This window comes from Rhipicephalus sanguineus, chromosome 4 (genome assembly GCF_013339695.2).
Source record: "Rhipicephalus sanguineus isolate Rsan-2018 chromosome 4, BIME_Rsan_1.4, whole genome shotgun sequence".
Taxonomy (NCBI): Eukaryota; Metazoa; Arthropoda; class Arachnida; order Ixodida; family Ixodidae; genus Rhipicephalus; species Rhipicephalus sanguineus.
This window is the reverse complement of record NC_051179.1, coordinates 187,932,004-187,953,067: the sequence shown is the minus strand read 5'-3', so window position 1 is coordinate 187,953,067 and position 21,064 is coordinate 187,932,004. Positions and strand designations below refer to the sequence as shown.

The 21,064-nt window shown below is 48.7% G+C and overlaps 1 protein-coding gene across 1 annotated transcript in view; it reads right to left on the bottom strand.

Moving 5' to 3' along the window:
* The window catches only part of LOC119390968 (focadhesin), a 395,558-nt gene that overhangs the window by 58,014 nt on the left and 316,480 nt on the right, over positions 1-21,064 (bottom strand). The gene's annotated exons all lie outside the window — the stretch shown is intronic.

The following is a 21,064-nucleotide window of genomic DNA, read 5'->3' as shown; positions in this document are numbered from 1 at the left end:
CTTTTCCGATGCTTACCTGCAAAGGCGTCGCCGCAATCGCGCGGAAGTCGGAATCGACCGATCTCCGCATGTCTCGAAAAGACGGGAAACCCTTGGCGGCACACTGTGGCGTCGAGAATTTCACTGGTGCAGCAAAATCTTACGGCAGAAAAAGTTATCGCGGTACGCGTAGGTACGCACTAACCGGTAGGCATAGGGCGAACCACTACGGCTTAAGCGGTCAGCGAATGCATTGGGCTCTATGAGACTCGGCCGGGGATTCGTCGCAAGAACGTTTTAACCGTTAGTACGTTTAAAGCGGGTACGTATGTGATAACCGGGTAGTCCTGGGCCATGCCGGTCACCGGACCAAATCACACACACGTACGTTGGCGGGTTACACACATGACTGGCCGGTCATGTGCGCCGTATTTATTTCCTTGCAACATCGACGCCCCCGGGCGCCGGAACGGCAAACTAATATTATCACATCCCTCCCCCCTTTATTATTGGATGCAAACAATTTGTTCAAGGTGAGTAGCGCGATACTGGTCGTCGAATTCTGGCACTTCGACGCAGGACAGGAGTACTGGGTGTTGTGACAGCAAGTTCCGTTTCCCTCGCCACGTCTTCCCTGGGATCTTGCCTAGACTCGGTGTCGTGAAGGCGATCAAAGCTTGGAGCCAGACCTGTAGCTACTGGGCTGCCCGACTCTTGGTTGTCTGCACTTAGTTCCTCAGGGGGCTGGCGGATGTGATCCAGATGTCGAGTTAAACGCCGTCCGTCCTCCAGTAGAACATCCATGGACGAAGTGCGTTGTTCGGTGACGACTGCAGGGAGCCACGCAGGACCTGGACGGAAGTTCCTTGCGAACACCTGGTCACCAGGGTGACCCAAAACCCTGGGTCTTGTTCCTTGGTCGCATCTGATTTTCTGCTTAAGTTGCTTCTGTAGCACCTTAGTCCTGAGGTCTGGGTGTAGCAGGTCCAACGCAGTCCTCAGCTTCCGCCCCAACAACAGCTCCGACGGACAGCAACCCGTGACCTCGTGAGGCGTTGACCTGTAAGTCAGGAGCATGCGGGCAATTTGAGTGCGAATATCTCCAGGGCCAGCCTTCCGCAACTTGTTTTTGACCGTCTGCACTGCCCGCTCTGCAGCACCGTTAGACGCTGGATGATACGGTGGCACCAGCATTCGCCTCACCCCGTTTTTCTTGAGGAATGTGGAGTAGAGCTCACTGGTAAATGCTGGCCCATTATCCGACACGACCACATCTGGAAGGCCTTGGTTTGCGAACATAATTCGCATGCAGGAAATAGTTGCTTCAGCCGAGGGTGTCGAGACCGGGAACACTTCAATCCACTTAGAGAAAGCATCGACTGCGATAAAAAAATAGGTGTTCCTGTAAGGACCGGCATAGTCCACATGCAGCCGTGACCACGGTTTCTCCGGGAACGGCCAGGGCATGACAGGCACTGGTCGTGACACTCTTTGATGCTCCTGGCACATACGGCACCTTTGAATGGTTATCGCTATGTCGTTATCCAAGCTAGGCCACCACACATGGCTACGCGCAACTGCCTTCATTTTGGACAGTCCTGGATGACTCTCATGCAGCAACTGGAGGACTTCCCTTTGTAAGGATTTTGGAACAATGACTCTGTTGCCCCACAATAGACAATTCCCTTGCACACTCATCTCATGAAAGCGCGTCTCGTAGGGTCTTCCCTCTGACCCTAGGTTTGTCTGGCAGCCTGACCACAACGCTGCTCTTACTTTCGACAGCACCGGGTCTCTGGAGGTAGCTGCCGCAACAGCATTTGACGACAGTACCCCCGGGTATGCTCCTTCGAGCATTAACACTTCGGCAGGGCAGTCAACAACAAATTCGGCAGTTGGCAGAGGTAGCCGGCTTAACCCATCGGCATGTGCAATTAGTGAACCCGGCCTATACTTCAGGTCGTAACTGTACCCCGACAGCAGCAAGGCCCACCTTAGCACTCTCGGAGAACAGGATTCGGGAACTGGTTTGTCTGCTGCGAGCAGGCCGAGCAGCGGTTTGTGATCTGTGACGGCCTCGAAATGCCGGCCCCATAAGTACTGCCTGAACTTTGTAACGCCAAATACAAGGCTCAATGCCTCCTTGTCTAATTGGCTGTAGTTTTTCTCCGCGGTTGCCAGGCTGCGGGAAGCAAAACCAATGGGGCGCTCTTCTCCAGATGGCTCTCGCTGCGCCAGTACTGCTCCAATACCGAAGGGAGAGGCATCAGTGACAAGCACAGTTGGCTTTCCTGGGTCAAAGTGTGCCAATATAGCAGCAGAGGCCAATAGCTCCTTGCTTCTCCGAAATGCCTGCTCTTCATCAGTTTCCCAGCGCCACGGTGTTCCCGACGCCAACAAACTATTGAGCGGCTGTAACACGGCAGAAAGGTTTGGCAAGAATCTTCTGTAAAAATTAACCAACCCGAGGTAACTCTGAAGTTCCTTGACCGCTCGGGTAGCGGGGGCTTCCAGCACTGCTTCAGTCTTAGCCGGGTTTGGACGCAGCCCAGCCGCACTAATGATATGACCCAAGTACTGGACTTCTGGTTTCAAGAATTCGCATTTGGATAACTTCAGCCGCAGTCCCGCGGTTTTCAGGCGATCCAACACTCGGCCCAAGTTCTCCCAATGCTCTTTGTCACTGGTTCCTGTGACCAGAATATCGTCAAAGTACACTACGACATGGTCAAGGTCGTGCAAAAGATTTTCCATCTCTCGCTGAAATATAGCTGGAGCTGATGAAACCCCGAACGGCAGCCTTGTGAATCGGTATAACCCCCTCGGAGTGTTAATGGTGACTAGCTCTTGGCACTTCTCATCGAGTGGGACCTGCTGGTAGGCGTCTTGCAAGTCAAGCTTTGTGAACTTCTTGCCCCCTGTAAGCCGCGCAAAAAGTTCCTCAATCCTAGGAATGGGGTAGGACTCGACGACTGTCACCGGGTTTATGGTAGTCTTAAAATCGCCGCAGACCCGAACCCGGCCGTCGCGCTTCAATACAGGAACGATGGGCGCGGCCCACTGAGACGTTTTCACCGGTTTGATAACGCCTTCCCGTTCCATCCTCTGTAGTTCTTCAAAAACGCGATCACGCAAAGCAAATGGTATCGGACGTGCCTTGACAAAACGTGGCTTCGCGCCCTTTTGTACGGATATAGAAGCTGCAACGCCGTGAAACGTGCCAAGCTGCTCCGAAAAAACTTCGTGATATTGGCTTACCAGGTCTTCCGTAGACTTCACGACGTTGACTCCCTCCGTCTGAGCGATGCCTAGCTTGAAGGCCTTCATCCAGCTTCGTCCAAACAGCGTAGGACACGCCCCTTTCACGACAAATAGTGGCAGCTGGCGCTCCTTGTCGCCAAGTTTGACCATTGCTTCCAGCTTTCCCTGGACGCGTTTCATGTCGCCGAAAAAACTTCTCAGCTGCACACTCGATGGCTCCAACGGCACCGACGGAAAAAGCTCGGCGAACTTGCCTTCATCAATGGTCGACACACTTGCGCCGGTGTCCAACTCCATATCGAGCGTTACGCCGTTAACTTCAACCGCTATGCGCATTGGCTCCGAACTAGCTGTGTGAAGCGTCCACAAGTCGAAAACTTCGGGCTCTTCAGCAGAGACAGGCAGGTCGCCCAGGTTGTTCACGCGACTAGACCGGCTGCGACTAGACTGGCTCCGGTCGACATTTCTACTCCCCGGCTGAACTCTGCAAACTCTTGCAAGGTGCCCTTTTTGGATCGTGTTGCCGTGCCTACACGAACGCGTAGAATGACCTCCCCCGCAACGAAAGCAACAGCAATCATTTTTCCCCGAGGCGACAACGTTCGCTTGCTCCGGAGCTTCGTCAGATAGTAGCTGTGCTTGCTGACGGCTCAATGCGCGTGAATCTTTACGCGCAGCTTCCATCGCTACGACGGTGTCCTTCGCAGTTTCGAAGGTTAAACACGTCGTTTCCAGCAGCCGTGTTTGCATGGTTACGTCATTGATTCCGCTGACTATCTGGTCGCGCAACATGCGCTCTCGAAATGTTGCGAAATTGCAGTCTTCGGCTAACTTCTTCAACGAGGCAATGTAGTCACTTACGGTCTCCCCCTCTTTTCGATGCCTTGAGAAAAACTTGAAACTTGCCACTACTTCTGATACGCGGGGGGCGTAGTGCTTGCCAAGTGTAGTAAAAATTTCGGTCAGTCCTGCTTGGGCGGGCCTGCTTGGTGCTAGGAGGCCTCGTAGCAGAGAATAAGTCTCTGGACCGCAGCATGTCAAAAATACAGCTGTCTGCTTGTCGCTCGGGATGTCGTTCGCGATGAAGTACAGCTCGGCCCGCTCACGGTATTCCGCCCACTCCGATGTACTCGGGTCGAACGATTCCAGCTTCCCCACGACAGGCATGACGACTTGCGATTGTGCTGTGCCCGTGCGGTTCGTCAGTCGACCTCGTCGCCACTTGTGATAACCGGGTAGTCCTGGGCCATGCCGGTCACCGGACCAAATCACACACACGTACGTTGGCGGGTTACACACGACTGGCCGGTCATGTGCGCCGTATTTATTTCCTTGCAACATCGACGCCCCCGGGCGCCGGAACGGCAAACTAATATTATCACACGTATTAACGAGGTTTGACTGTACATTGAAATAACAGCTAAGTACACTTCATCATTATGAAGTTCAAAATGCATGGTGTTCTATGCGCTGGAAGTTATAAAAAGTTCAATACCTCATTGTGCCAAAGTTTAACTATACTATTTTTACTCTTAACTATCGATATTGTAAAATGAACAGCTGCTCTCTTAATGCTGTTTATTCACCTGTGCTGTGTGCTGAACAATGATGACAGTGACGACGAGAATATAATGGTGAAGATGAAGAAACAACTCACAGAGTTCCTTATGCATTCACTGTGTGCATGCTGTTATTGACGCTTTTGTCCCCCCCCCCCTTATGTAATACCCTGAAAAGGGCCTTTAATCCATATATGCCCAAACTCAGAAAAAATGATAAAACGAATATTTTTTTTTCACAAAAAGTGTCCTTCTACCCTCAAAAGAAAGCACAAGTTCTTTATTTACTGCCAGGTAAAAGCAACACAGTTTTTCAAGTCGTCTTATACATACAGGACGCAGGGCATTATAGACCAGAATTTCCAGCGCTCGAAGGGGGCCGCCATGTTTGGCCGACCGAGGCGCCGCGGTGCGAGCATTTGCTTGGGGGCTGCTGAAACGCGCTGGCGTACAGCGCGGTGCACCACGTTTGTGGCTCTCAGTAGCGGGCGATGGCAGATTCGCGAGCGCTGCAGCCGCTCAGTCTTCTCTGAATGTCGGAACGTGCATCTTCTTTCATGCGACAACATTTTGGAACAGTGTAATTGTGCCAGGGAGCTTGCCAAACATCGCGAGAACGTTCAGCAACATCGTCACGAAAGTTTGAATAGTTGCAACGCCGTGCAGTTGTCCACTCTCTTTCTTTTTTTAGAACTGTATCATATCAAGAAACGTTTTAAACTTACGCATTTGCGTATGATAACGGCCAGATGAAGCCTAGTAAGCTGTATCTTCTTTTTTTTTTCTGAAAGGCAGCAGCGACAGATATTTTCGTGCCGCGCTACCGTCCGACTTTGTGCTGCACGATGGCTGTTTTGTGCTCTCTCGCAAAGTGGAACGCGATGAATTTAGTTAGGCGATTATTTCAGTTTTTAACGCAGAACGCTGTAGCGGAGATTACGTGCGGCTTCTTTAATTACTGCGAAAGGATGGCCTGGCGTAGTGTCCGAAGCCTCTTGTAGCAAAGCTAGGCGCAGCGCGCATGCCGGCCCCCAACCTCTGTGTTCTTAAAGAGCAGTCTGCAAGAACACCCCGTCGCACAGGTGCTTTGAATCACTATCAAAACAGACGAAGATTACGGTTGAGTCTGATATTGATTGAGTTCGATCCTGACCAAGCGGCGCACACGCGTGCGCTTTCTGTCGCGACGTGCCTCGTTCCGGATATGCTTAACTGCAATTGAAGGATCGCCGCTGCAATGACAAGATCCCTGTCACACGGGCACTTTCGATCACAATTGAGCCGGATCAGGATTTATCGCCTCGACCTTCCTTTGCTGTCACAGTAAAAATTTGTTGTTATGAAACCACAGGTCGACATGCCTCGCGGCTGTGAGGTTCAAAATACATATGTTCTAAAGACATGAAGTTGTAAAAAGTGAAACAGTTCGTTACATCGAGGTTTACCTGCGCCTTTTTGAACAAATTTACAACCAAGGTGGCCGCATTTTGATTTCAGAAGCAGGAATAAACAACCGCTTGTTAAAATTTCTGTGCATGTTAATAACTGAAGCTTGTTTCCTCTCGGCAGCTGCGGTGGCGCCTGTAAGTCTTCAGGCAAAATTAAGAGACATTTGTTAATTGGCTTCGCAGTGTGAGAAAATATCTGATGAATACTGTCTTTCTCATTTCAAGATTCGTCGTTGTCCGTTGTCGTTCTAGTAATTCAGTTTATTATTTTTTTTTTCATCCAGCAGGTGGTCCTGTTTTAACCCATACACTTGCAGTGCAGCCGTTTGAATAGGCAGAAAATATGGCCTCCTGAGCAAACGCACCAGCTCACTTATTACTTATCGAAATCAAGGGCCTTGAAAACGTCTAGAATACACGCTGCACAAACACAAGCCGCTCGTTTCCCGTGAACGTCGCAGGTCTGTTGCATCAGCCGCTTCCTTTTTCTCTCGTTGTTCGGGCACCCAACGACGGCGCAGTGCCACCCGGACGAATTTTTATACATTGCACTGCCGTTCCTAGTACGCGGCAAGCAAGCAACTCAGAGTGAAACTTTCTAACAGCTCTGAAAGCACTGACACAAGCGAACACGCGACGCAAGCGCGGCTATCACCTCCCGCCATCAGCAGCCCCCGCCGTCGTCTGCACCACCAGGCGGCGCCTGGTGTCGAGAGTAGCGGCGCGGCTGACACTCGCGCTACGAGGCTAAGAAAAATCTGGTCTATATGCGGGTGTGGTAAGCCTTGAAACATTTCACATGCACACCGACATTGCACTTCTTCCTCTCCATGCCGTCTTTCACAAAAAGCACGCGTTTGCCCGGAGAAAGCGGTTGGCACGTGGCAGCATGAAAAGCAAGCAATGTCTAGGCTTGCACAAGTTGAGAACGAGGCCTGCTTGATGTGCTGTAGGTGGCGCTAGTCATCAGCTCAATAAATAGAGATGTTAGAGGGCATCAAAGAAGCCTCCTATATGTAGGACACAGGGTCAATAAATGACGATGATGATGATGACTTAAGATGACTCGAAAGGCGAAAGCCATCTTCTTTTTCTTCTCAGTCAATGTATTGATCCTGCTCCGCCACCCTTCGAGAGCTCTCTGCATCTAACGTGGTTTTGCACTGCCTCCAAGATCGGAGGCACCTCACCTCACCGAGTATCAATGCCTCTGTGATTGGACCACTTCTGACCAAGCTACTATTTCATGTGGTGATGTCATGATGAGGTAAAAAACTTTGGCGATCTGTGATGTCATTGTGACCTCATCACGTGATGATTTTTTGCATCACTCGTCCCCGACGCCATCAAACGCCAACGCTGACGGTCAATTTTCGAGTTCAATGAGGCATCTAAGGCTTTCGCCTTAAAGGGCCCCTCACCAGGTGACATAACTGAGATAACGCATGCGAACGACAACGATCCAGGAGCAGAAAGGCAACTGCTTTATTGCCGAGAACGACTTGTTCTTATACAAAAGAATGCTGTGACGTCACAGGTTATCACAAAAGACGTCACGCTAAGCTTACGCTACGACATTCCTTCCCACTTAGTTTAAGCCCGCACTTCACTTCCTAAGGTCCTCATATCCAAACCGATCCGGCGGACGTCGCGCACGGCCGCTTCGTCGAAGCATGGCTTCGGGCTTGCTTGGAACTTCTGTGCTCTGCTCTGCTGGGGACGTGTCCTGGTGGGAAGTCGTAGTTGGTGCTGTAGTCGGCGAGTCGGTTGATGCCCTGGAAGTTGGACTCTGCATAGTGTTCCGCAATGCGGATTCCATGGGTTGTGCGGTGGTCGTCGGGAGCCCTGTAGGGGTGACGACGGGATCTGTATCTGGCGGTTGCTGCGGCTCGGCCAGGCGCATCCTGTCGGGAAGTAGCTGCAATGATTCAGCTGAGACAGGTCTCGCAAAGGAGTGACGCAAGTGGTCAGCATGCACAAAGCGCACTTCGCCCGCCACATTCACCAGATATGTCACTGGGCTCACAATCTGCGCAACTACGCCGTCTGTCCAAGCCACATTTTCACCACGAACGCATTTGACAAACACTTTGTCCCCCACGAGGAATCCACGTTCAGTACCCCGGTGCTTATCTTTCTGCCACTTGTTGTTCAGCTGTTTGTTGAACATATCTTGCTGAAAATCGGGTTTCAGGAGTGACAACTTGGTCTTAGGTTGCCGTTTTAAGAAGAGCTGTGCAGGAGTGCTTCCTGTCACACTATGTGGTGTGTTTCGATAGCTCATCAAGAAGCTGTCTAACCCGGTTTGCACCGATTCTCTGTTTTGTGCGACATCTGATAACAACTGCTTCAGCAATGCGCGCTTTGTTGTCTGCACCAGACGTTCGGCTGCCCCATTCGAAATTGGGTGATAGGGCGGCGTTCTTGTATGTTTTATGTTATTTTTAGCTAAGAAGTGCTCGAACTCTTGTGATACAAATTGCGGCCCATTATCACTCACGATTTCGTCGGGAAATCCGTACGCCGCGAAGACATTTCGAAGTTTGGAAACCATTTGACTTGTGGTGGTCGAGTTCATAAGCCATACTTCAACCCACTTAGAATAGGCATCAACTAAGACTAGGAAGTTAAACTGTCCTTTCATGGCAAAGTCAACATGCAGCCTTTGCCAAACCTTGGACGGATAAGGCCAAGGGTGTAGTGGTACAGGCTGCATGGCTGGTTGCACGATTTGACAAACCCGACAGGTTCGTACGTAGTCCTCTACTGCTTTATCTAGGCCTGGCCACCAAATGAAGCCTCTCGCCAGCATTTTCATCCTTGAGGTGCCTGGATGGTCCTCATGCAGCAAAGACAACACAGCTGATTGCAATGCCTCGGGCACGATCACCCTTGTGCCCCACGTGACGCAACCTTGCTCGAGTGATAGTTCTAAACGTCTAACATAGTACGGCTGGAGTTCGTTAGGCACTTCTGAAGGCCAGCCATACCGCGTGTACTCGACCACTCTGCACAATTTTCCATCACGTGCAGTGGCTTTAGCTACGTCAGAAGAGTTCAACGGAGTGCTTTCAAACACAGAAAGGCATTCCGCACCCTCAGACTTGGGACAAGATGGTACAGGTAGACGAGACAGAGCATCAGCCACTTCGATTTCAGTCCCTTTGCGATACTTAAGCGTATACTGGTACGCTGACATTATTAAGGACCATCTTTGTAGTTTGGCAGCTGCTTGCGACGGGGTTGCTTTGTTCTGTCCCAAGATGCTTACGAGTGGCTGATGGTCCGTGTACAAAATAAACTTTCTACCAAAAAGAAACTTGTGGAACTTTTTAAGTCCAAAAATAAGCGCTAGGGCCTCTCTTTCACATTGCGCGTAATTTTTCTCGGATGACGTCAGGGTTCGCGAAGCAAAAGCTATCGGACGCTCTTCTCCTTCCGGCAGCACGTGAAAAATAACCGCTCCAACGCCGTACGCAGACGCATCACATTGCAACCCGAGCGGCTTGTGTGCGTCGTAGTAGGTAAGAGCACGGCTATTTGCAAGCAGATGCTTAGTCTCTTTGAAAGCCTTACTGCACTGCTTCGTCCACAGCCATCGCTCTCCCTTCCGCAACAACCGGTACATTGGTTCTGCCACAGATGACACATTCTTCATAAATTTGCTGTAAAAATTGAGCAGCCCTAAGTATGCTCTTAATTCTGTTACATTCGTTGGTTCAGGAGCGTGCAGGATTGCCTTCACTTTCTCTTCTGTCGGGTAGATGCCATCGGCGCTTACCTTGTGTCCAAGGTATGAGACAGAATCTTGGAAAAACTTGCATTTTTCCAGCTTTAACGTAATGTTATACTCCGAAAGCTTGCCCAGCACCCGCTTGAGAGTTTTTTGGCAATCGTCCACGTTCTGGCCTGCAACTATGACATCATCAATATAACAACCCACATTTGGAATACCAAGCAATACCTTATCCATCATGCTCTGAAACAAAGCAGGGGCACTGGCTATTCCATAAGGAAGTCTGTTATACCGATAGAGTCCCTTATGCGTGTTAACTGTCAGAATATGTCTTGATTCTTCGCTCAGCACCATTTGTTGGTATGCCGATGACAAATCTAAGACACAAAATACCTTGCCTCCACAAATTGCTGTGAACAATTCCTCTGGCTGTGGTAGTGGGTAGTGGTCCACTTTAAGTACAGGATTTACAGTGATTTTGTAATCACCACAGAGGCGTATTTGGTCACCTTGCTTCTTTGGGACCACAACCAGTGGAGTTGCCCAATCGCTTTTACTCACAGGCGTGATAACGCCTTGGCTTTCAAGCTCAGCAAGGCGTTTTCCCGCTTGTTCGCGCAAAGAAAAAGGAAGTGAGCGTGCTTTACAAAACACCGGCGTACAACCAGGTTGCAAGACAACTTGCGCCTCGAAGTTCCTGATGGCACCAAGCGATTGTGAAAACACGTTTGGAAACTTCGCGCGAATCTTATCTACTCTGTTTTCGGTGCGTACACTGCAAAGCGATTTCCAATTCAGCCGAAGCTTATTAAGCCAGGTTCGTCCTAGCAATACAGGTAACTCGCGCTCATGTTCTTTGACGATAACGATTGGTAAAACCGCCCTCTGCCCTTCATAGATCGCGGTTACATTACATTGCCCTACGACATCCATTTTCTCGCCTGTGTACGTCTTTAGAACAATCTGACTTGGTTCACAATTCACATGCGAAAACCTTTCTTTGTACACACTTTCAGGTACAACTGTCACTGCGGCCCCCGTGTCCACCTGCATTGACACTTTCTGTCCCTCCACATTTACAGTCACCACGTAACCGTTCTTCACAGATGTGTCGACTGTACCGAGTTGCTCAGCGCAGTTGTACAGAGTGTGCTCCTCTTCTTCTGACGATTCCATTACTGCATGTGCCTTCAGCTCGCTTCTGCTCGCCCGACACATGTTTTGAAGGTGTCCAACTTCTGAACATAGCTTGCACGAGTAGTTTTTATACCAGCAACTTTCTGGCGCATGCATCTTGCCACAGCGGTAACATTTTTGTTTCTTAGCCTTGTTTCGCGTCGCACTTTTAGCCTTCGCTTGGTCCCGGTCGCTGCGCTGGTGCTCGTTAGCTTTCATTTTCACTGCGTTTATGTTCTCTGCCCGACTTCCTGCTTGTATTGTGGCTGTTTGTTTCGCAGCCAGTTCACTGTCAAGAGCTATTTTGCATGCCCTTTCGAAGGTGAGTGCGTCCGCCGTGAACAACGCCCTCTGAGTCTCTTCACTTCGAATCCCGGCTACCAATCTGTCGCGTAGGGCGTCCCGGAGAAATTCCCCGAAGTCACATTTTCTGGCTAGATGCTTCAACTCTACCACGAAATCTTCGACACTTTCGTGGTCAAGTTGCACTCGGCGGTTGAATTTGCACCTTTCTGCAATTACAGACGTCTTCGGGCTGTAGTGGCTTTGCAAGAGCTCTTTTACTTCCGCGAAGGTCTTGTCTCCGGGCAGTAATGGAACAACTAAGTTCTTGAGAACTTCATACGCTTCTGCACCAATTACTGTCAAGAAAACGGACAATTTCTTCTCGTCAGCTATCTCGTTTGCCCTGACGTAATGCTCAAATCGTTCGACATAGGATTCGAAGTTTTGACCTTTAGGGTCGTACTCGTCTAGTTTGCCGAGGCGGGACATGGCTTGGTAGAAGAAGTAAATGTTACTTGATTGGCTTTCGGATCCGTTGTTGGCCTTATGGTAGCGGCGCCCCCGGTAGTAGCGTGGCCTCGTCGAACCGCGACATCCTCGTTGATGGTGTCCAGTAGGCCAGGTTACGGCAGTCCCACCCTCGTCGCCAGTTGAGATAACGCATGCGAACGACAACGATCCAGGAGCAGAAAGGCAACTGCTTTATTGCCGAGAACGACTTGTTCTTATACAAAAGAATGCTGTGACGTCACAGGTTATCACAAAAGACGTCACGCTAAGCTTACGCTACGACAATAACGAAGTTTAGTTAGACATAGGAAGTTGTTGTGAGACCAATAAAGAGCATTATGCCACAAGAATTTTTCTAATCGGTCCCTTAGAAGCTGAGAAAAAAAATAATTTGCAGTGGCGCGAAACCATGATGCGAGGAGGCGAGCTGCAAACCCTTGCCGCTCGCCCCGTGTAGCCTTCGCAAGCTAAAACCCCTTCCCTGCCCTCTTCGGCATGCGAGCAGGAGGATCACATAACGTTTACGCATGAACACGTCATGCGCACACAATGTCACGAGCGCATGATGTGCCCGAACCAGCCCGAGCCCCCCAGACGTGAGCAGTGTTGCGGCGGCGTTCTTTTGCGCTTCATCTCTGCAAGTTATGCCGAATGCGCCCTTGCTGATCACTTGGCTTTCAACCTATTACTGAGCTTGAAAGCTGCGACATTTGTACAGATGAGAGACTAGCGGTGTGCCGCATGCACATCTAGTTAGACGCGGGAGGATAAATGAGCCTAATGAGCGCTGGAATGCAGTAGAAAATTAGTTTCGTTGTAAAGGGTGGCGTCTGCACGATGCACAAAGCGCGAGAACACGAACGCATGCGAAACGGAGGTAGATTAGTCTCGAATCTCGCTGCCATTCGCAGTAAAAATTAAAAAAGAAAACGCACACATTCTGTTTGTGTGTTTTATTATTGCTCTCAAGTTTTATTCATCCATTCAAGCAACAAATTACACAAACTACACGTCGTGTCAAATAATTATCGCAGTGTCACATGTTACTGTTGGCAACGTCAGAGCACAGTCGTCGACGTAGAGGAGCGACGTCACAGCACTACCATCTACGTAGGGCCACTGCACCATGTACGTCATCCCCTCATTGCCTGAGCGCGCCGCCACGAGAAGAAGGGCAAGCAGCGTTCAGCTTGAAATCTGACCCATTTACGCGGCGCGTAGCGTTGCATATTTTGGCAGACGTAATCGTGAATGCCCAGTGCATGCATTGCGCTCGTCAGCTCAAAATTGTCAAACTTGGTGAGGCGCCCTTCAATAAATGTCAAGCTAGCCTCCTTACAAGAAAGTGGCCATTCTGGCCACTGGTTATGGCGAACCATGCATTGTGTAAAAGGCTATGAATGGGAAATGTTAATGATCCCCATGCCACAACAGAGGCCGCCAGAAGCCATGAAGAGAGTTATACGATAGTTTACTAGTTAAATTTTTTCCAGAAGTTTGGAAGGACTAATAAAATGGGACAAACTTTTCACAGTTCTGCAGCTCGAATTGGGGTGCCAGCAAACCCCCATCACCATAGTTGCAGAAAACATACAACACACTAGGAGTCACAATAGGGCATCTTGCGGTCCTCGTGCATACCTGCCAAGTTTGGAGAAACGGAATCCGGGAGATCTACTCAACGGGGGGGGGGTACTGCGATAGCAATTATATGGACATTGTCAGCGGGATTTTGCGGTCGCCGCTGATCTGTCCAAACCGATAACATCGCTTACGCATCGTCTGTTTCACGTGCGAGTGAAAGCGCGCTAGCGCTAGGGACGAACGCGGTTGAAGCAGAGATGAAACGACCCTGCCGCCACCGTCGCGCGAAGGGCACTTGCGATAACATCGCTCCGCGTGCGAGGCCTGTCGTCGCTTGCTTACCAGTTATTTCGTCGGGCAATTGGGACCGTAAGGAACTATACACGCGCTATCCGCACACCCGCTCCGCACGTGGCGGGACACCTGCCGCCCGCAAACGGAGGAGGAAAAACCGGTACCCCGTGTGCGACGATTGGCGTCGTTCCGGTTTTTCCTCCTCCGTTTGCGGGCGGCAGGTGTCCCGCCACGTGCGGAGAGGGTGTGCGGATAGCGCGTGTATAGTCCCTAAGGGGTGCCATTGAGACGGGGACGGTCGCGAGCGCTGGCGAACGCGCTATCTCGACAGACATCGGTAACGGCTACCCTTTTAAGTGCTGAGCTCTCCAATTAAAGCAGTAGTGACACAAAGTTTTGAAGGCGAGATAACAGCACCACGTTTTCCTCGCGCCTGCTCTCTCAGTAAACATGGCGTCCGCGATGCCGACTGAACCGTGTGCGGCCACAAACTCGCCGCCTCGTTCTCCGAAGAAGCTGTACACTAAATGTGACAGAAAGCGGCTATCAAAACAGACCAAGCGAGTATCTTCAACGTCTACGCTGGAGTCAGGCGCCGTCAGCTTGTCTTGTCTGCAAATGCAGTGCACCGGACTGTCGCCGAGCTCACCGGAGTGAGCGAGCGAATAGTTAAGCGTATCAAGGCTGAAGCTCTGCGGGCCCCATTTGCCTTCCCGAAGCGCAAGAAATTGAATTCCTCGGGCCAAACTGAGAAGCGCATCACCGGCAAGACGCGGCTGCAGCGCCACGTTTGCGTTGGCAGTACTGCGGCGCAAAGTGCCGCAGCACTGCCAACGCAATGAAACTGCCATGCGCAATGAAACTAAGTTGAACCTTTCTACCATCGTTAAAAAAAAAAAAAGAAGAGGAATCCTTTCTACTACGTGGCCAGACAACTTTGCTCACATGGCCAGACAAAGCACTGGACGCGCGGGGCAAACTGGATTTCCGGGAGATTTTCCTGTGACCCGTACAACCGGGAGAAACGTTTGAAATCCGGGAGTCTCCCGGGTAATCCGGGAGACTTGGCAGGTATGCTCGTGGTTTCCCTTGGTGCTCAGGTGGGCGTGATGCCAGCAATGGGCAAAATATGAATTAAACTGCTCAGTCACTGAAGGGACATAAGGACACTGAAGAAAGAGGTGACAAGCAGAGGAGTCGGTTGATTGCCATAAACAATGAAAAACAGTGATTACCCTATAGACTGTTGCACGGTAGTGGTGCATGCAAAAGTCGTAAATTGGAGAACATCCCAACTGGTGCGGTCAGTGTTGATATACACCAACATCAAAACAGTCAGTGTGCAATCAAAGCTCTCTATGAGGCTCTAAGAGTGGTAGCTGGAAGTCGTCTTATGAAAGTATGCATGGAGAACTATGTCCATGTTCCTTTTTAACGATCATTGAGAAGTTTCGATTGAAAAGTCTAACCAGGGTCACTCAACAGGATGCATGGCAGTCCATCCTGTAAACAGATGGCTTCCAGAAAAAAGGTCCAAATCTCTGCTGTACATCCTGAAAGCAGTGCAGCTGTCTAAGCACATTGTGTGGGCTGTGGCAGGAACTATCCAAAGTGGTGAAAATTTTTTTGCTATATTGATGACTACAATCGAATCCTACTGTAATGAACACCGCTACAACAAAATTTCTTCTGCAGAGAGAAATTTTCAATTCCTTGTCAGCTGCCCAAACAATGTGAAAACTGTTTTGTCACAACGAATAATTTTCTGGGGTACTTCCATTTCAATGAAGTTTTCGCGAGAGCTACCACATAAAGAAAAGGTGCATGCCTAGGATTACTGTGAAATTTCAATGAAAACTCGAATACTTCTCGTTGGCTCATGACTTCCAAAGCAGTGCGGCTGCATGTCTTAATCTGAGACAAGCTTTTTGCTACCACATGCACATCCCAATAAATTTTTCGTCATTAAGAATGGACAGATTGTCCATTCACCACGAAGCACCTGGCGGGTTTGATGCGTGTGAAAGCTGAGGTAGAATCGTTCAGCAACTGCCGCCATGTTTATGACATAGCACCCAGAATGAAACTACTGCTCGTTGTCACTAGTTCTGCAATTGTGGATGACAACCATGGCGTTCTGAAGCCACACAAGTGCAACCAGTGCACCTAGTCCAAGAGAAACTACATTGTGCTGCAACAGCTGCTTACAAAATCGCAGTCGTGTCGACACGATCATAGGCAACCACGAAACACTGAAAGTATGCGCACGCCAAGCGTGCATGGAGGGTAAAGCCATTTGCAATGCCCATAGACTGTCATGCCACCAAGCAAATGTCAAGAGAACCCTTGAGAGGAGAGTTAGCAGACTATAAACTAGTAGCTGCTCCCTTGTTTGGCTGTGCTAGCCTGACTGTTAATGCATTAGCAAGAAATAAACACTATGACTGCATTTTATGTGTTCCAGTGAACAGACCAGGCCCTCCGTGAAAAGACAAATCATATACTTTCTTGCAAGACGCAAAGTTTTCATGAAAATATGTGGTGAAGCACTCTGGGCAAGTCACGATGCCAATGATGACCCACAGCATACAGAACACTTCAATAACCTGCATAACCAGGGAGGTTAGTAAAGGTGTTATGACCTGTCCTTTCCTGTTGAAATTCACTGTTTTGTCTGTATGTATCATTTGTCAATATTTTTGTAGTGCATGAACCTACAGCATTGCACTGTACATACGTGATTGTAAGTTGACTCGAATATCGGTCAACTAGTGATGCAGAACTATCGATGGTACTATCGATACTATCGATAGCGGAGTCACTATTGAACTATCGATAGTAAAAAATACTATCGATAGCGCTATCGATAGTAAGTACTATCGATAGTATAAAATCAACAGCGCGAACTCAGGGCAGAATAAACTTGGTTCCCCGCGCGCGCGGTACACAGTGGAGCTGGAGGAGCAGGCTGAAGGACAAGAAAGTTGACACGCTTGCGTTCTTCACCAGAGTGCTTCGCTGACACATGATCATAAAGTCAAACTGTTCAGCCGTAGCGGAAAAGAAGCCGCTACATGTGGTGGTACTGCGCGGCTTCAAATTTATATTGCATTTTATGATTCCAAAATACAAAAAATTATCAAGAACTAAGTTTCTTAATCGTAAGGTGTAACTGGTTCCTTTTAAATACGAATTTATTGACGGACATATTCCGCCATTTTCACTGTGGATATAATTTATTTCTCTCGCCGATAATTGCTCATAAATTAAGCGAAGCTGATAGTAGGCTATCGCAAATATTTTGGCAATATTGCCAGCCAGCAATAGCATCATTATTTGCACCACTATGGATAGTTTGTCACGTGGTTGTGAGGGTGAAGAATGCTGCAGAAAAACTGCGAAATACGAAGCTCCTTATTTGGGGGAACTTGTGCCTAGAAAATCAGAACTCAACATACAAGCGATACACGCTGCACACTGATAGCGGCGAGAACAGTCGCTGGCCGTCGAATAATCTGATGATCGGTGAAACGCTTAGTCTTTTATACATCAGTCATCGAACCTTCCAGCGGTATCGCTAATTCTCGCGTAAGCTCTCGAATAAACTTGACTGTCCGCGTACAGCGTGTAATCTTAACAAAATCACCTAAAACAATCGCGAAGCTTCTCAAACATTGCGGCGTGGTCTGCGTCAAACGCTCGGAGCAGTTTTTGTTGGTGAAACCCGAATACATCAAGACAAAGCAATAGACAAGCGTGCCAGTAACATCGCTAGTGTAGAGAAGCATTGGAACACTGTAATGGGCCGTCCTCTCGAGCACCTTCTAGTGGGTCGCCCTCTTCGCCTCTTCTCGGGGAGCACGCCCCTCGTGCTCGTGCTCGTGAGAGTCTGCGAGGTTGCGCTCCGTCGTGACTGTCGTCTCTGTGCATCGTCGCCGTCAATCGCGCCGTCAATCGCGCCGTCAATAAACACCTTTACACTAGTAATATTACTGATGGTACTACCGACTGGACTGTCGATAGTAGTACTATCAATAGTTTGTTTACGCTATCGATAGTTTGAAAGAAACTATCGATACTATCGATAGTCAATTTACCGATAGTTCTGCATCACTACGGTCAACCCCTTTAAAAAGGTGCGTAAAAAAAGAGAGAAAAAGTGCGAGCGTATTTTGAAAAGGAATTCATTTACATAGTCACTGGACTGACTACACACATTCACTCGTCATCCTCAAGCCCCAGCCTTCTTCGTGAACTCTGATGTGCAGGCCCTGCTGGTCTTGAAGTGGGTCCTCGGCATTCCCGTTTCCGAAGCAGAGACGCGGGCTTCTTGTGTGACAATTTTGCGTTCCACCAGGAGAGACCGATGGCATAGCTCGTTCACGTGTGTCGCAAGCTATCAAAGGTGTTCAGAACTATGCCCGCGAAAACTCTCACCCTCACGTTTGGCATCACAAGTGAGAATTCGGTCACATTACAATTCACTGCTGCCGCACCACCCACTGAAAAACTCGAAACTTGCTTCCGATCACGCATTTGTTCATTTTTCAGCATGAAGAATGCACTGACAGCTCTGTTCAATGCTGCCTAAACAAGCGTCAAAAGTTTCTTGGCTTGGGACACTCATGACAATAAAGCATGATAATCAAGCACAACAGTGACATGCAACCCGGTGGGGCCAGCAGCGCCGGTAAATCTTCGTAGAGCTGCACAGCCAGTGGTCGCTTCCAAATGGTAAATAACAAAAGTTTGGCTGGTGGCTCCGGTGGGTGTCGGCACCCAGAGCCATCAGAAGCACGCGTGGCACGTGTTGGGACAGGCGAAGGTGAGAAAGTGGTGGGCGGGGATGGTGCAGGCATGCCGATTTAAATTTGCGCCTGCTTGCCAAATGCGGGCGTCATAAAAAAAGTGCAAAAACAGAAGCTCTCCTGTCAATCACCACTGTCCCCGAACAAATCGCTGTTGAGCCACTGTTTGTTGTCAGGAGTACAGCTGCTGATTGGAATAGTGGCTCTTCTATCAACGATCGACACCTCCAAAACTGTGCACACGGCTATTATGGAAGCTCCATGTATGGAAATGGAGATCGTTTATGGAAGAGCCGCTCTTCCAATCAGCAGTGGCCCTACTGACGGTGAACGGCAGCATTGTAAAAGTTTAAAAAGAAAAATTTATTTAGAACAATTGCACAGATTAATTACCATATTTTCTCGCACGTAACAAACACAAAAAAATACAGAAAATGTGGAGCTAAAGTAAAGACAAAAAATGTGAATTGCGGCGTGCAAAGGTGGCTTCACGGCAGTGCTTCACAGTTACACAAAAAAGCTAGCTTTGCAGCAGTACACGGGGATCACTTTCAGAAAATTTGCTGCGAATTGTTGCCGAGAGTGCGGGTTATACGCGAGAACATAAAGTATATGTTACAGGTAGAACCGGAACGCAAACATATTGTCGTAACCATGCCAAAGTGTCCTTGATTTCTCGTTTGTTCCACGGCAACTGGTGGCACTAGTTTCGGTTTCGACTGTAAGTCGACCCCCGAACTTCAGATTTCAAAGTTAGATAAAATGGGTCGACCTACAATCATGAAGTAAATAGGGTATGTGGGGAGTTGCGTGAGCTCGCAATTTCCTCTTTCATAACTAAGCAATATCAGAGCTTTCGTAATAAATAGGTGATACATTAAGACAGGATGCTTTAACCTTTGTCATAAAGTGATGTTTTGAATCATGTCAATGACCATTCAGTCATTCGGGGCTGCATTCGATCCACGACTATCGTGAACGATGACCAAAATGCTTGTTTTTGTACATTGTTAATAGGTGGCAGCACACTGCAAGTGGTTCTCTTGTTTGGTGTTGCTGACGCCAGATGATGATATATGTCCACAGTTTCAAGAGCAACTGGCTGCAAAAAAAAAAAGTTCCAGAGACGCATAGATGTTTCTCTCTATGTAAGCATGGTGATGAGAAGAAGTCACGTTAAAGAGACGGGGCGTGCAAACACGGACACAAGAGAGAAGTCAAGACACTACAAATGCCGACTAATGACTGAAAAGGTGCACAACTGGGATAAAAAAAAAGACACAAAAACTTATCTGTGCATGCCCAAGCAATAGGCGAATATATCAATCCGGCACATGCAGTGCTCTACGTGAGAGATAACTATTCAGACACTTGATTTTCTCTTTTTGCAGGTTAATCAATGGTTGCGCTACCACTATTATCGATATGCCAGGCCTCAACCATTAAACGCATTCCTTCATTCCTGTGCCGGTACAAAATCGCGCATTCATTGAATTTTCGCACGCCTATCTCTTTAACATGACTACTTACCTACTAGCTCAGCTCTCTGTTATTTAAAAAAAAAAATGGAGAAATCAAGTGCTCTCAGAGGAGGAAGTTTTTCAGATTGCTTTTGATGTTCAAAGCGACCATTTGACGATGAGGATTTTTGAAGCACCGATAGCAACGATAAAGATGATGCCGCTAACTCAAGAGGAGTGAGTTGTACTGCACGTCCCCTCGGGCTTTAAGGTTTTTTCACGCTCGTAAGTAACTTTGAGTGCATTTAATGTACAAGAGAGTTAAGATCAAGATAAAAGCATAATTTTTCTTATGCGATGCATGTAGTGCAACTTTTTGTGGACTTTATGAAGTGCCACATGCCACCAACAGGCTTGAAAAACACTGTGCGAAATACATGAACGGAAACCATGCCTGACGAACGGAAGCGAAAGGGGTAAAGTGACGAAACGTGCAGTCACAGCCACATTCCGTGTCACTATGTCGCTAAATGAATTTCACCTGTCCATATGAAAGGCATGGTTCTCAAGAAATTCTTTGATGTTGCAAAAAACACGCATTTGCGTGCTTTTTGAGATACAAGTTGCGAGGTGCTGATGGGACTGCAACATCAGAGAAGTGAACTGCGCACGGCTAGAGTCTGAGCATGAGTACGCTGACATGTTTCATTGCATGACTGCAACCCAAGTGCTACTAACTGGGAAGTTGAATGCCGCAGACGTGATTGTTTTGCTTTGAATAAGTCTGCATTCCTGACTGCGCAAATAATGACTGACGGTGCAACATGTTTTCAGACTATCACCACGTTAAACGTGCGGTGCCATGCAGGAATCATGGTGATACTCGCTAATAGCCTATTACTGTGGCAAGTCTGTTGGGCAGGCTCGGTACGTAGTACCTTGAAGTACCGCCTAGTTCATACGT